This window comes from Pseudophryne corroboree, chromosome 5 (genome assembly GCF_028390025.1).
Source record: "Pseudophryne corroboree isolate aPseCor3 chromosome 5, aPseCor3.hap2, whole genome shotgun sequence".
NCBI classification, from domain to species: domain Eukaryota; kingdom Metazoa; phylum Chordata; class Amphibia; order Anura; family Myobatrachidae; genus Pseudophryne; species Pseudophryne corroboree.
This window is the reverse complement of record NC_086448.1, coordinates 155,992,253-156,009,641: the sequence shown is the minus strand read 5'-3', so window position 1 is coordinate 156,009,641 and position 17,389 is coordinate 155,992,253.

Genomic DNA, 17,389 nt, shown 5'->3' with positions numbered 1-17,389 from the left:
TTCGGAACCTGTGGCAAAGATACCCCATTTTTCAGGCTTCGGACCCTGTGGCAAAGAGACAACCCATTTTTCAGGGTTCGGACCCTGTAGCGAAGAGACCCCATTTTTCAGGTTTCGGACCCTGTGGCGAAGACAACCCATTTTTCAGGCTTGGGATCCTGTGCCAAAGAGACCCCATTTTCCAGGCTTGGGATCCTGTGCCAAAGAAACCCCATTTTTCAGGCTTGGGATCCTGTGCCAAAGAAACCCCATATGTCAGGCTTGGGATCCTGTGCCAAAGAAACCCCATTTTTTACCTGTGACTGTTATTGCATGGCTATCGGGCGTGGCCTCAAGGCGATGAGGTTACCGGTTCTTTGAGAACTGGTAGTGGCACAGCCACCATGGACCAACGCAATATTAATTTTATGTTGTAAGTTAGAAAATTTATCTTTTAGCCTTTAACAAGGTAAGCTTACAGCACTACTTCAGGCTTGGGATCCTGTAGCAAAGAAACCCCATTTTTCAGGCTTCGGAACCTGTGGCGAAGATACCCCATTTTTCAGGCTTCGGACCCTGTGGCAAAGAGACCCCATTTTTCAGGCTTGGGACCCTGTAGCAAAGAGACCTAATTTTTCAGGGTTCGGAACCTGTGGCAAAGATACCCCATTTTTCAGGCTTCGGACCCTGTGGTAAAGAGACAACCCATTTTTCAGGCTTGGGACCCTGTGGCAAAGAGACAACCCATTTTTCAAGCTTCGGACCCTGTAGCGAAGAGACCCAATTTTTTTAGGGTTCGGACCCTGTGGCGTAGACAACCCATTTTTCAGGCTTGGGATCCTGTGCCAAAGAGACCCCATTTTTCAGGCTTGGGATCCTGTGCCAAAGAAACCCCATTTTTCAGGCTTGGGATCCTGTGCCAAAGAAACCCCATATGTCAGGCTTGGGATCCTGTGCCAAAGAAACCCGATTTTTTACCCGTGGCTGTTATTGCATGGCTATCGGGCGTGGCCTCAAGGCGATGAGGTTACCGGTTCTTTGAGAACTGGTAGTGGCACAGCCACCATGGACCAACGCAATATTAATTTTATGTTGTAAGTTAGAAAATGTATCTTTTAGCCTTTAACAAGGTAAGCTTACAGCACTACTTCAGGCTTGGGATCCTGTAGCAAAGAAACCCCATTTTTCAGGCTTCGGAACCTGTGGCGAAGATACCCCATTTTTCAGGCTTCGGACCCTGTGGCAAAGAGACCCCATTTTTCAGGCTTGGGACCCTGTAGCAAAGAGACCTAATTTTTCCAGGGTTCGGAACCTGTGGCAAAGATACCCCATTTTTCAGTCTTCGGACCCTGTGGTAAAGAGACAACCCATTTTTCAGGCTTGGTACCCTGTGGCAAAGAGACCCCAATTTTCAGGCTTGGGATCCTGTGGCAAAGAGACCCCATTTTTCAGGGTTCGGACCCTGTAGCGAAGAGACCCCATTTTTCAGGGTTCGGACCCTGTGGCGAAGACAACCCATTTTTCAGGCTTGGGATCCTGTGCAAAAGAGACCCCATTTTCCAGGCTTGGGATCCTGTGCCATTGAAACCCCATATGTCAGGCTTGGGATCCTGTGCCAAAGAAACCCCATTTTTTACCCGTGGCTGTTATTGCATGGCTATCGGGCGTGGCCTCAAGGCGATGAGGTTACCGGTTCTTTAAGAACTGGTAGTGGCACAGCCACCATGGACCAACGCAATATTAATTTTATGTTGTAAGTTAGAAAATGTATCTTTTAGCCTTTAACAAGGTAAGCTTACAGCACTACTTCAGGCTTGGGATCCTGTAGCAAAGAAACCCCATTTTTCAGGCTTCGGAACCTGTGGCGAAGATACCCCATTTTTCAGGCTTCGGACCCTGTGGCAAAGAGACCCCATTTTTCAGGCTTGGGACCCTGTAGCAAAGAGACCTAATTTTTCAGAGTTCGGAACCTGTGGCAAAGATACCCCATTTTTCAGGCTTCGGACCCTGTGGTAAAGAGACAACCCATTTTTCAGGCTTGGGACCCTGTGGCAAAGAGACAACCCATTTTTCAGGCTTGGGACCTTGTGGCAAAGAGACCCCATTTTTCAGGCTTCGGACCCTGTAGCGAAGAGACCCAATTTTTTAGGGTTCGGACCCTGTGGCGTAGACAACCCATTTTTCAGGCTTGGGATCCTGTGCCAAAGAGACCCCATTTTTCAGGCTTGGGATCCTGTGCCAAAGAAACCCCAATTTTCAGGCTTGGGATCCTGTGCCAAAGAAACCCCATATGTCAGGCTTGGGATCCTGTGCCAAAGAAACCCCATTTTTTACCCGTGGCTGTTATTGCATGGCTATCGGGCGTGGCCTCAAGGCGATGAGGTTACCGGTTCTTTAAGAACTGGTAGTGGCACAGCCACCATGGACCAACGCAATATTAATTTTATGTTGTAAGTTAGAAAATGTATCTTTTAGCCTTTAACAAGGTAAGCTTACAGCACTACTTCAGGCTTGGGATCCTGTAGCAAAGAAACCCCATTTTTCAGGCTTCGGAACCTGTGGCGAAGATACCCCATTTTTCAGGCTTCGGACCCTGTGGCAAAGAGACCCCATTTTTCAGGCTTGGGACCCTGTAGCAAAGAGACCTAATTTTTCAGAGTTCGGAACCTGTGGCAAAGATACCCCATTTTTCAGGCTTCGGACCCTGTGGTAAAGAGACAACCCATTTTTCAGGCTTGGGACCCTGTGGCAAAGAGACAACCCATTTTTCAGGCTTGGGACCTTGTGGCAAAGAGACCCCATTTTTCAGGCTTCGGACCCTGTAGCGAAGAGACCCAATTTTTTAGGGTTCGGACCCTGTGGCGTAGACAACCCATTTTTCAGGCTTGGGATCCTGTGCCAAAGAGACCCCATTTTTCAGGCTTGGGATCCTGTGCCAAAGAAACCCCATTTTTCAGGCTTGGGATCCTGTGCCAAAGAAACCCCATATGTCAGGCTTGGGATCCTGTGCCAAAGAAACCCCATTTTTTACCCGTGGCTGTTATTGCATGGCTATCGGGCGTGGCCTCAAGGCGATGAGGTTACCGGTTCTTTGAGAACTGGTAGTGGCACAGCCACCATGGACCAACGCAATATTAATTTTATGTTGTAAGTTAGAAAATGTATCTTTTAGCCTTTAACAAGGTAAGCTTACAGCACTACTTCAGGCTTGGGATCCTGTAGCAAAGAAACCCCATTTTTCAGGCTTCGGAACCTGTGGCGAAGATACCCCATTTTTCAGGCTTCGGACCCTGTGGCAAAGAGACCCCATTTTTCAGGCTTGGGACCCTGTAGCAAAGAGACCTAATTTTTCAGGGTTCGGAACCTGTGGCAAAGATACCCCATTTTTCAGGCTTCGGACCCTGTGGTAAAGAGACAACCCATTTTCAGGCTTGGGACCCTGTGGCAAAGAGACAACCCATTTTTCAGGTTTGGGACCTTGTGGCAAAGAGACCCCATTTTTCAGGCTTCGGACCCTGTAGCGAAGAGACCCAATTTTTCAAGCTTCGGACCCTGTAGCGAAGAGACCCCATTTTTCAGGGTTCGGACCCTGTGGCGTAGACAACCCATTTTTCAGGCTTGAGATCCTGTGCCAAAGAAACCCAATTTTTAAGGCTTGGGATCCTCTGCCAAAGAAACCCCATATGTCAGGCTTGGGATCCTGTGCCAAAGAAACCCCATTTTTTACCCTTGGCTGTTATTGCATGGCTATCGGGCGTGGCCTCAAGGCGATGAGGTTACCGGTTCTTTGAGAACTGGTAGTGGCACAGCCACCATGGACCAACGCTATATTAATTTTATGTTGTAAGTTAGAAAATGTATCTTTTAGCCTTTAACAAGGTAAGCTTACAGCACTACTTCAGGCTTGGGATCCTGTAGCAAAGAAACCCCATTTTTCAGGCTTCGGAACCTGTGGCGAAGATACCCCATTTTTCAGGCTTCGGACCCTGTGGCAAAGAGACCCCATTTTTCAGGCTTGGGACCCTGTAGCAAAGAGACCTAATTTTTCAGGGTTCGGAACCTGTGGCAAAGATACCCCATTTTTCAGGCTTCGGACCCTGTGGTAAAGAGACAACCCATTTTTCAGGCTTGGTACCCTGTGGCAAAGAGACCCCAATTTTCAGGCTTGGGATCCTGTGCCAAAGAGACCCCATTTTCCAGGCTTGGGATCCTGTGCCAAAGAAACCCCATTTTTCAGGCTTGGGATCCTGTGCCAAAGAAACCCCATATGTCAGGCTTGGGATCCTGTGCCAAAGAAACCCCATTTTTTACCCGTGGCTGTTATTGCATGGCTATCGGGCGTGGCCTCAAGGCGATGAGGTTACCGGTTCTTTGAGAACTGGTAGTGGCACAGCCACCATGGACCAACGCAATATTAATTTTATGTTGTAAGTTAGAAAATGTATCTTTTAGCCTTTAACAAGGTAAGCTTACAGCACTACTTCAGGCTTGGGATCCTGTAGCAAAGAAACCCCATTTTTCAGGCTTCGGAACCTGTGGCGAAGATACCCCATTTTTCAGGCTTCGGACCCTGTGGCAAAGAGACCCCATTTTTCAGGCTTGGGACCCTGTAGCAAAGAGACCTAATTTTTCAGGGTTCGGAACCTGTGGCAAAGATACCCCATTTTTCAGGCTTGGGATCCTGTGGCAAAGAGACCCCATTTTTCAGGGTTCGGACCCTGTAGCGAAGAGACCCCATTTTTCAGGGTTCGGACCCTGTGGCGAAGACAACCCATTTTTCAGGCTTGGGATCCTGTGCCAAAGAGACCCCATTTTCCAGGCTTGGGATCCTGTGCCAAAGAAACCCCATATGTCAGGCTTGGGATCCTGTGCCAAAGAAACCCCATTTTTTACCCGTGGCTGTTATTGCATGGCTATCGGGCGTGGCCTCAAGGCGATGAGGTTACCGGTTCTTTAAGAACTGGTAGTGGCACAGCCACCATGGACCAATGCAATATTAATTTTATGTTGTAAGTTAGAAAATGTATCTTTTAGCCTTTAACAAGGTAAGCTTACAGCACTACTTCAGGCTTGGGATCCTGTAGCAAAGAAACCCCATTTTTCAGGCTTCGGAACCTGTGGCGAAGATACTCCATTTTTCAGGCTTCGGACCCTGTGGCAAAGACAACCCATTTTTCAGGCTTGGGAACCTGTAGCAAAGAGACCTAATTTTTCAGGGTTCGGAACCTGTGGTAAAGAGACAACACATTTTTCAGGCTTGGGACCCTGTGGCAAAGAGACAACCCATTTTTCAGGCTTGGGACCTTGTGGCAAAGAGACCCCATTTTTCAGGCTTCGGACCCTGTAGCGAAGAGACCCCATTTTTCAGGGTTCGGACCCTGTGGTAAAGAGACAACCCATTTTTCAGGCTTGGGACCCTGTGGCAAAGAGACAACCCATTTTTCAGGCTTGGGACCTTGTGGCAAAGAGACCCCATTTTTCAGGCTTCGGACCCTGTAGCGAAGAGACCCCATTTTTCAGGGTTCGGACCCTGTGGCGAAGACAACCCATTTTTCAGGCTTGGTACCCTGTGGCAAAGAGACCCCAATTTTCAGGCTTGAGATCCTGTGGCAAAGAGACCCCATTTTTCAGGGTTCGGACCCTGTAGCGAAGAGACCCCATTTTTCAGGGTTCGGACCCTGTGGCGAAGACAACCCATTTTTCAGGCTTGGGATCCTGTGCCAAAGAGACCCCATTTTCCAGGCTTGGGATCCTGTGCCAAAGAAACACCATTTTTCAGGCATGGGATCCTGTGCCAAAGAAACCCCATATGTCAGGCTTGGGATCCTGTGCCAAAGAAACCCCATTTTTTACCCGTGGCTGTTATTGCATGGCTATCGGGCGTGGACTCAAGGCGATGAGGTTACCGGTTCTTTGAGAACTGGTAGTGGCACAGCCACCATGGACCAACGCAATATTAATTTTATGTTGTAAGTTAGAAAATGTATCTTTTAGCCTTTAACAAGGTAAGCTTACAGCACTACTTCAGGCTTGGGATCCTGTAGCAAAGAAACCCCATTTTTCAGGCTTCGGAACCTGTGGCGAAGATACCCCATTTTTCAGGCTTCGGACCCTGTGGCAAAGAGACCCCATTTTTCAGGCTTGGGACCCTGTAGCAAAGAGACCTAATTTTTCAGGGTTCGGAACCTGTGGCAAAGATACCCCATTTTTCAGGCTTCGGACCCTGTGGTAAAGAGACAACCCATTTTTCAGGCTTGGGACCCTGTGGCAAAGAGACAACCCATTTTTCAGGCTTGGGACCTTGTGGCAAAGAGACCCAATTTTTCAGGCTTTGGACCCTGTAGCGAAGAGACCCCATTTTTCAGGGTTCGGACCCTGTGGCGTAGACAACCCATTTTTCAGGCTTGGGATCCTGTGCCAAAGAGACCCCATTTTTCAGGCTTGGGATCCTGTGCCAAAGAAACCCCATTTTTCAGGCTTGGGATCCTGTGCCAAAGAAACCCCATATGTCAGGCTTGGGATCCTGTGCCAAAGAAACCCCATTTTTTACACGTGGCTGTTATTGCATGGCTATCGGGCGTGGCCTCAAGGCGATGAGGTTACCGGTTCTTTGAGAACTGGTAGTGGCACAGCCACCATGGACCAACGCAATATTAATTTTATGTTGTAAGTTAGAAAATTTATCTTTTAGCCTTTAACAAGGTAAGCTTACAGCACTACTTCAGGCTTGGGATCCTGTAGCAAAGAAACCCCATTTTCCAGGCTTCGGAACCTGTGGCGAAGATACCCCATTTTTCAGGCTTCGGACCCTGTGGCAAAGAGACCCCATTTTTCAGGCTTGGGAACCTGTGGCAAAGAGACCTCATTTTTCAGGGTTCGGAACCTGTGGCAAAGATACCCCATTTTTCAGGCTTCGGACCCTGTGGCAAAGAGACAACCCATTTTTCAGGGTTCGGACCCTGTAGCGAAGAGACCCCATTTTTCAGGTTTCGGACCCTGTGGCGAAGACAACCCATTTTTCAGGCTTGGGATCCTGTGCCAAAGAGACCCCATTTTCCAGGCTTGGGATCCTGTGCCAAAGAAACCCCATTTTTCAGGCTTGGGATCCTGTGCCAAAGAAACCCCATATGTCAGGCTTGGGATCCTGTGCCAAAGAAACCCCATTTTTTACCTGTGACTGTTATTGCATGGCTATCGGGCGTGGCCTCAAGGCGATGAGGTTACCGGTTCTTTGAGAACTGGTAGTGGCACAGCCACCATGGACCAACGCAATATTAATTTTATGTTGTAAGTTAGAAAATGTATCTTATAGCCTTTAACAAGGTAAGCTTACAGCACTACTTCAGGCTTGGGATCCTGTAGCAAAGAAACCCCATTTTTCAGGCTTCGGAACCTGTGGCGAAGATACCCCATTTTTCAGGCTTCGGACCCTGTGGCAAAGAGACCCCATTTTTCAGGCTTGGGACCCTGTAGCAAAGAGACCTAATTTTTCAGGGTTCGGAACCTGTGGCAAAGATACCCCATTTTTCAGGCTTCGGACCCTGTGGTAAAGAGACAACCCATTTTTCAGGCTTGGGACCCTGTGGCAAAGAGACAACCCATTTTTCAAGCTTCGGACCCTGTAGCGAAGAGACCCAATTTTTTTAGGGTTCGGACCCTGTGGCGTAGACAACCCATTTTTCAGGCTTGGGATCCTGTGCCAAAGAGACCCCATTTTTCAGGCTTGGGATCCTGTGCCAAAGAAACCCCATTTTTCAGGCTTGGGATCCTGTGCCAAAGAAACCCCATATGTCAGGCTTGGGATCCTGTGCCAAAGAAACCCGATTTTTTACCCGTGGCTGTTATTGCATGGCTATCGGGCGTGGCCTCAAGGCGATGAGGTTACCGGTTCTTTGAGAACTGGTAGTGGCACAGCCACCATGGACCAACGCAATATTAATTTTATGTTGTAAGTTAGAAAATGTATCTTTTAGCCTTTAACAAGGTAAGCTTACAGCACTACTTCAGGCTTGGGATCCTGTAGCAAAGAAACCCCATTTTTCAGGCTTCGGAACCTGTGGCGAAGATACCCCATTTTTCAGGCTTCGGACCCTGTGGCAAAGAGACCCCATTTTTCAGGCTTGGGACCCTGTAGCAAAGAGACCTAATTTTTCCAGGGTTCGGAACCTGTGGCAAAGATACCCCATTTTTCAGTCTTCGGACCCTGTGGTAAAGAGACAACCCATTTTTCAGGCTTGGTACCCTGTGGCAAAGAGACCCCAATTTTCAGGCTTGGGATCCTGTGGCAAAGAGACCCCATTTTTCAGGGTTCGGACCCTGTAGCGAAGAGACCCCATTTTTCAGGGTTCGGACCCTGTGGCGAAGACAACCCATTTTTCAGGCTTGGGATCCTGTGCCAAAGAGACCCCATTTTCCAGGCTTGGGATCCTGTGCCATTGAAACCCCATATGTCAGGCTTGGGATCCTGTGCCAAAGAAACCCCATTTTTTACCCGTGGCTGTTATTGCATGGCTATCGGGCGTGGCCTCAAGGCGATGAGGTTACCGGTTCTTTAAGAACTGGTAGTGGCACAGCCACCATGGACCAACGCAATATTAATTTTATGTTGTAAGTTAGAAAATGTATCTTTTAGCCTTTAACAAGGTAAGCTTACAGCACTACTTCAGGCTTGGGATCCTGTAGCAAAGAAACCCCATTTTTCAGGCTTCGGAACCTGTGGCGAAGATACCCCATTTTTCAGGCTTCGGACCCTGTGGCAAAGAGACCCCATTTTTCAGGCTTGGGACCCTGTAGCAAAGAGACCTAATTTTTCAGAGTTCGGAACCTGTGGCAAAGATACCCCATTTTTCAGGCTTCGGACCCTGTGGTAAAGAGACAACCCATTTTTCAGGCTTGGGACCCTGTGGCAAAGAGACAACCCATTTTTCAGGCTTGGGACCTTGTGGCAAAGAGACCCCATTTTTCAGGCTTCGGACCCTGTAGCGAAGAGACCCAATTTTTTAGGGTTCGGACCCTGTGGCGTAGACAACCCATTTTTCAGGCTTGGGATCCTGTGCCAAAGAGACCCCATTTTTCAGGCTTGGGATCCTGTGCCAAAGAAACCCCATTTTTCAGGCTTGGGATCCTGTGCCAAAGAAACCCCATATGTCAGGCTTGGGATCCTGTGCCAAAGAAACCCCATTTTTTACCCGTGGCTGTTATTGCATGGCTATCGGGCGTGGCCTCAAGGCGATGAGGTTACCGGTTCTTTGAGAACTGGTAGTGGCACAGCCACCATGGACCAACGCAATATTAATTTTATGTTGTAAGTTAGAAAATGTATCTTTTAGCCTTTAACAAGGTAAGCTTACAGCACTACTTCAGGCTTGGGATCCTGTAGCAAAGAAACCCCATTTTTCAGGCTTCGGAACCTGTGGCGAAGATACCCCATTTTTCAGGCTTCGGACCCTGTGGCAAAGAGACCCCATTTTTCAGGCTTGGGACCCTGTAGCAAAGAGACCTAATTTTTCAGGGTTCGGAACCTGTGGCAAAGATACCCCATTTTTCAGGCTTCGGACCCTGTGGTAAAGAGACAACCCATTTTCAGGCTTGGGACCCTGTGGCAAAGAGACAACCCATTTTTCAGGTTTGGGACCTTGTGGCAAAGAGACCCCATTTTTCAGGCTTCGGACCCTGTAGCGAAGAGACCCAATTTTTCAAGCTTCGGACCCTGTAGCGAAGAGACCCCATTTTTCAGGGTTCGGACCCTGTGGCGTAGACAACCCATTTTTCAGGCTTGAGATCCTGTGCCAAAGAAACCCAATTTTTAAGGCTTGGGATCCTGTGCCAAAGAAACCCCATATGTCAGGCTTGGGATCCTGTGCCAAAGAAACCCCATTTTTTACCCTTGGCTGTTATTGCATGGCTATCGGGCGTGGCCTCAAGGCGATGAGGTTACCGGTTCTTTGAGAACTGGTAGTGGCACAGCCACCATGGACCAACGCTATATTAATTTTATGTTGTAAGTTAGAAAATGTATCTTTTAGCCTTTAACAAGGTAAGCTTACAGCACTACTTCAGGCTTGGGATCCTGTAGCAAAGAAACCCCATTTTTCAGGCTTCGGAACCTGTGGCGAAGATACCCCATTTTTCAGGCTTCGGACCCTGTGGCAAAGAGACCCCATTTTTCAGGCTTGGGACCCTGTAGCAAAGAGACCTAATTTTTCAGGGTTCGGAACCTGTGGCAAAGATACCCCATTTTTCAGGCTTCGGACCCTGTGGTAAAGAGACAACCCATTTTTCAGGCTTGGTACCCTGTGGCAAAGAGACCCCAATTTTCAGGCTTGGGATCCTGTGCCAAAGAGACCCCATTTTCCAGGCTTGGGATCCTGTGCCAAAGAAACCCCATTTTTCAGGCTTGGGATCCTGTGCCAAAGAAACCCCATATGTCAGGCTTGGGATCCTGTGCCAAAGAAACCCCATTTTTTACCCGTGGCTGTTATTGCATGGCTATCGGGCGTGGCCTCAAGGCGATGAGGTTACCGGTTCTTTGAGAACTGGTAGTGGCACAGCCACCATGGACCAACGCAATATTAATTTTATGTTGTAAGTTAGAAAATGTATCTTTTAGCCTTTAACAAGGTAAGCTTACAGCACTACTTCAGGCTTGGGATCCTGTAGCAAAGAAACCCCATTTTTCAGGCTTCGGAACCTGTGGCGAAGATACCCCATTTTTCAGGCTTCGGACCCTGTGGCAAAGAGACCCCATTTTTCAGGCTTGGGACCCTGTAGCAAAGAGACCTAATTTTTCAGGGTTCGGAACCTGTGGCAAAGATACCCCATTTTTCAGGCTTGGGATCCTGTGGCAAAGAGACCCCATTTTTCAGGGTTCGGACCCTGTAGCGAAGAGACCCCATTTTTCAGGGTTCGGACCCTGTGGCGAAGACAACCCATTTTTCAGGCTTGGGATCCTGTGCCAAAGAGACCCCATTTTCCAGGCTTGGGATCCTGTGCCAAAGAAACCCCATATGTCAGGCTTGGGATCCTGTGCCAAAGAAACCCCATTTTTTACCCGTGGCTGTTATTGCATGGCTATCGGGCGTGGCCTCAAGGCGATGAGGTTACCGGTTCTTTAAGAACTGGTAGTGGCACAGCCACCATGGACCAATGCAATATTAATTTTATGTTGTAAGTTAGAAAATGTATCTTTTAGCCTTTAACAAGGTAAGCTTACAGCACTACTTCAGGCTTGGGATCCTGTAGCAAAGAAACCCCATTTTTCAGGCTTCGGAACCTGTGGCGAAGATACCCCATTTTTCAGGCTTCGGACCCTGTGGCAAAGAGACCCCATTTTTCAGGCTTGGGACCCTGTAGCAAAGAGACCTAATTTTTCAGGGTTCGGAACCTGTGGTAAAGAGACAACCCATTTTTCAGGCTTGGGACCCTGTGGCAAAGAGACAACCCATTTTTCAGGCTTGGGACCTTGTGGCAAAGAGACCCAATTTTTCAGGCTTTGGACCCTGTAGCGAAGAGACCCCATTTTTCAGGGTTCGGACCCTGTGGCGTAGACAACCCATTTTTCAGGCTTGGGATCCTGTGCCAAAGAGACCCCATTTTTCAGGCTTGGGATCCTGTGCCAAAGAAACCCCATTTTTCAGGCTTGGGATCCTGTGCCAAAGAAACCCCATATGTCAGGCTTGGGATCCTGTGCCAAAGAAACCCCATTTTTTACACGTGGCTGTTATTGCATGGCTATCGGGCGTGGCCTCAAGGCGATGAGGTTACCGGTTCTTTGAGAACTGGTAGTGGCACAGCCACCATGGACCAACGCAATATTAATTTTATGTTGTAAGTTAGAAAATTTATCTTTTAGCCTTTAACAAGGTAAGCTTACAGCACTACTTCAGGCTTGGGATCCTGTAGCAAAGAAACCCCATTTTTCAGGCTTCGGAACCTGTGGCGAAGATACCCCATTTTTCAGGCTTCGGACCCTGTGGCAAAGAGACCCCATTTTTCAGGCTTGGGAACCTGTGGCAAAGAGACCTCATTTTTCAGGGTTCGGAACCTGTGGCAAAGATACCCCATTTTTCAGGCTTCGGACCCTGTGGCAAAGAGACAACCCATTTTTCAGGATTCGGACCCTGTAGCGAAGAGACCCCATTTTTCAGGTTTCGGACCCTGTGGCGAAGACAACCCATTTTTCAGGCTTGGGATCCTGTGCCAAAGAGACCCCATTTTCCAGGCTTGGGATCCTGTGCCAAAGAAACCCCATTTTTCAGGCTTGGGATCCTGTGCCAAAGAAACCCCATATGTCAGGCTTGGGATCCTGTGCCAAAGAAACCCCATTTTTTACCCGTGACTGTTATTGCATGGCTATCGGGCGTGGCCTCAAGGCGATGAGGTTACCGGTTCTTTGAGAACTGGTAGTGGCACAGCCACCATGGACCAACGCAATATTAATTTTATGTTGTAAGTTAGAAAATGTATCTTTTAGCCTTTAACAAGGTAAGCTTACAGCACTACTTCAGGCTTGGGATCCTGTAGCAAAGAAACCCCATTTTTCAGGCTTCGGAACCTGTGGCGAAGATACCCCATTTTTCAGGCTTCGGACCCTGTGGCAAAGAGACCGCATTTTTCAGGCTTGGGACCCTGTAGCAAAGAGACCTAATTTTTCAGGGTTCGGAACCTGTGGCAAAGATACCCCATTTTTCAGGCTTCGGACCCTGTGGTAAAGAGACAACCCATTTTTCAGGCTTGGGACCCTGTGGCAAAGAGACAACCCATTTTTCAAGCTTCGGATCCTGTAGCGAAGAGACCCAATTTTTTTAGGGTTCGGACCCTGTGGCGTAGACAACCCATTTTTCAGGCTTGGGATCCTGTGCCAAAGAGACCCCATTTTTCAGGCTTGGGATCCTGTGCCAAAGAAACCCCATTTTTCAGGCTTGGGATCCTGTGCCAAAGAAACCCCATATGTCAGGCTTGGGATCCTGTGCCAAAGAAACCCGATTTTTTACCCGTGGCTGTTATTGCATGGCTATCGGGCGTGGCCTCAAGGCGATGAGGTTACCGGTTCTTTGAGAACTGGTAGTGGCACAGCCACCATGGACCAACGCAATATTAATTTTATGTTGTAAGTTAGAAAATGTATCTTTTAGCCTTTAACAAGGTAAGCTTACAGCACTACTTCAGGCTTGGGATCCTGTAGCAAAGAAACCCCATTTTTCAGGCTTCGGAACCTGTGGCGAAGATACCCCATTTTTCAGGCTTCGGACCCTGTGGCAAAGAGACCCCATTTTTCAGGCTTGGGACCCTGTAGCAAAGAGACCTAATTTTTCCAGGGTTCGGAACCTGTGGCAAAGATACCCCATTTTTCAGTCTTCGGACCCTGTGGTAAAGAGACAACCCATTTTTCAGGCTTGGTACCCTGTGGCAAAGAGACCCCAATTTTCAGGCTTGGGATCCTGTGGCAAAGAGACCCCATTTTTCAGGGTTCGGACCCTGTAGCGAAGAGACCCCATTTTTCAGGGTTCGGACCCTGTGGCGAAGACAACCCATTTTTCAGGCTTGGGATCCTGTGCCAAAGAGACCCCATTTTCCAGGCTTGGGATCCTGTGCCATTGAAACCCCATATGTCAGGCTTGGGATCCTGTGCCAAAGAAACCCCATTTTTTACCCGTGGCTGTTATTGCATGGCTATCGGGCGTGGCCTCAAGGCGATGAGGTTACCGGTTCTTTAAGAACTGGTAGTGGCACAGCCACCATGGACCAACGCAATATTAATTTTATGTTGTAAGTTAGAAAATGTATCTTTTAGCCTTTAACAAGGTAAGCTTACAGCACTACTTCAGGCTTGGGATCCTGTAGCAAAGAAACCCCATTTTTCAGGCTTCGGAACCTGTGGCGAAGATACCCCATTTTTCAGGCTTCGGACCCTGTGGCAAAGAGACCCCATTTTTCAGGCTTGGGACCCTGTAGCAAAGAGACCTAATTTTTCAGAGTTCGGAACCTGTGGCAAAGATACCCCATTTTTCAGGCTTCGGACCCTGTGGTAAAGAGACAACCCATTTTTCAGGCTTGGGACCCTGTGGCAAAGAGACAACCCATTTTTCAGGCTTGGGACCTTGTGGCAAAGAGACCCCATTTTTCAGGCTTCGGACCCTGTAGCGAAGAGACCCAATTTTTTAGGGTTCGGACCCTGTGGCGTAGACAACCCATTTTTCAGGCTTGGGATCCTGTGCCAAAGAGACCCCATTTTTCAGGCTTGGGATCCTGTGCCAAAGAAACCCCATTTTTCAGGCTTGGGATCCTGTGCCAAAGAAACCCCATATGTCAGGCTTGGGATCCTGTGCCAAAGAAACCCCATTTTTTACCCGTGGCTGTTATTGCATGGCTATCGGGCGTGGCCTCAAGGCGATGAGGTTACCGGTTCTTTGAGAACTGGTAGTGGCACAGCCACCATGGACCAACGCAATATTAATTTTATGTTGTAAGTTAGAAAATGTATCTTTTAGCCTTTAACAAGGTAAGCTTACAGCACTACTTCAGGCTTGGGATCCTGTAGCAAAGAAACCCCATTTTTCAGGCTTCGGAACCTGTGGCGAAGATACCCCATTTTTCAGGCTTCGGACCCTGTGGCAAAGAGACCCCATTTTTCAGGCTTGGGACCCTGTAGCAAAGAGACCTAATTTTTCAGGGTTCGGAACCTGTGGCAAAGATACCCCATTTTTCAGGCTTCGGACCCTGTGGTAAAGAGACAACCCATTTTCAGGCTTGGGACCCTGTGGCAAAGAGACAACCCATTTTTCAGGTTTGGGACCTTGTGGCAAAGAGACCCCATTTTTCAGGCTTCGGACCCTGTAGCGAAGAGACCCAATTTTTCAAGCTTCGGACCCTGTAGCGAAGAGAACCCATTTTTCAGGGTTCGGACCCTGTGGCGTAGACAACCCATTTTTCAGGCTTGAGATCCTGTGCCAAAGAAACCCAATTTTTAAGGCTTGGGATCCTGTGCCAAAGAAACCCCATATGTCAGGCTTGGGATCCTGTGCCAAAGAAACCCCATTTTTTACCCTTGGCTGTTATTGCATGGCTATCGGGCGTGGCCTCAAGGCGATGAGGTTACCGGTTCTTTGAGAACTGGTAGTGGCACAGCCACCATGGACCAACGCTATATTAATTTTATGTTGTAAGTTAGAAAATGTATCTTTTAGCCTTTAACAAGGTAAGCTTACAGCAATACTTCAGGCTTGGGATCCTGTAGCAAAGAAACCCCATTTTTCAGGCTTCGGAACCTGTGGCGAAGATACCCCATTTTTCAGGCTTCGGACCCTGTGGCAAAGAGACCCCATTTTTCAGGCTTGGGACCCTGTAGCAAAGAGACCTAATTTTTCAGGGTTCGGAACCTGTGGCAAAGATACCCCATTTTTCAGGCTTCGGACCCTGTGGTAAAGAGACAACCCATTTTTCAGGCTTGGTACCCTGTGGCAAAGAGACCCCAATTTTCAGGCTTGGGATCCTGTGCCAAAGAGACCCCATTTTCCAGGCTTGGGATCCTGTGCCAAAGAAACCCCATTTTTCAGGCTTGGGATCCTGTGCCAAAGAAACCCCATATGTCAGGCTTGGGATCCTGTGCCAAAGAAACCCCATTTTTTACCCGTGGCTGTTATTGCATGGCTATCGGGCGTGGCCTCAAGGCGATGAGGTTACCGGTTCTTTGAGAACTGGTAGTGGCACAGCCACCATGGACCAACGCAATATTAATTTTATGTTGTAAGTTAGAAAATGTATCTTTTAGCCTTTAACAAGGTAAGCTTACAGCACTACTTCAGGCTTGGGATCCTGTAGCAAAGAAACCCCATTTTTCAGGCTTCGGAACCTGTGGCGAAGATACCCCATTTTTCAGGCTTCGGACCCTGTGGCAAAGAGACCCCATTTTTCAGGCTTGGGACCCTGTAGCAAAGAGACCTAATTTTTCAGGGTTCGGAACCTGTGGCAAAGATACCCCATTTTTCAGGCTTGGGATCCTGTGGCAAAGAGACCCCATTTTTCAGGGTTCGGACCCTGTAGCGAAGAGACCCCATTTTTCAGGGTTCGGACCCTGTGGCGAAGACAACCCATTTTTCAGGCTTGGGATCCTGTGCCAAAGAGACCCCATTTTCCAGGCTTGGGATCCTGTGCCAAAGAAACCCCATATGTCAGGCTTGGGATCCTGTGCCAAAGAAACCCCATTTTTTACCCGTGGCTGTTATTGCATGGCTATCGGGCGTGGCCTCAAGGCGATGAGGTTACCGGTTCTTTAAGAACTGGTAGTGGCACAGCCACCATGGACCAATGCAATATTAATTTTATGTTGTAAGTTAGAAAATGTATCTTTTAGCCTTTAACAAGGTAAGCTTACAGCACTACTTCAGGCTTGGGATCCTGTAGCAAAGAAACCCCATTTTTCAGGCTTCGGAACCTGTGGCGAAGATACCCCATTTTTCAGGGTTCGGACCCTGTGGCAAAGAGACCCCATTTTTCAGGCTTGGGACCCTGTAGCAAAGAGACCTAATTTTTCAGGGTTCGGAACCTGTGGCAAAGATACCCCATTTTTCAGGCTTCGGACCCTGTGGTAAAGAGACAACCCATTTTTCAGGCTTGGGACCCTGTGGCAAAGAGACAACCCATTTTTCAGGCTTGGGACCTTGTGGCAAAGAGACCCCATTTTTCAGGCTTCGGACCCTGTAGCGAAGAGACCCAATTTTTTAGGGTTCGGACCCTGTGGCGTAGACAACCCATTTTTCAGGCTTGGGATCCTGTGCCAAAGAGACCCCATTTTTCAGGCTTGGGATCCTGTGCCAAAGAAACCCCATTTTTCAGGCTTGGGATCCTGTGCCAAAGAAACCCCATATGTCAGGCTTGGGATCCTGTGCCAAAGAAACCCCATTTTTTACCCGTGGCTGTTATTGCATGGCTATCGGGTGTGGCCTCAAGGCGATGAGGTTACCGGTTCTTTGAGAACTGGTAGTGGCACAGCCACCATGGACCAACGCAATATTAATTTTATGTTGTAAGTTAGAAAATGTATCTTTTAGCCTTTAACAAGGTAAGCTTACAGCACTACTTCAGGCTTGGGATCCTGTAGCAAAGAAACCCCATTTTTCAGGCTTCGGACCCTGTGGCAAAGAGACCCCATTTTTCAGGCTTGGGACCCTGTAGCAAAGAGACCTAATTTTTCAGGGTTCGGAACCTGTGGCAAAGATACCCCATTTTTCAGGCTTCGGACCCTGTGGTAAAGAGACAACCCATTTTCAGGCTTGGGACCCTGTGGCAAAGAGACAACCCATTTTTCAGGTTTGGGACCTTGTGGCAAAGAGACCCCATTTTTCAGGCTTCGGACCCTGTAGCGAAGAGACCCAATTTTTTAGGGTTCGGACCCTGTGGCGTAGACAACCCA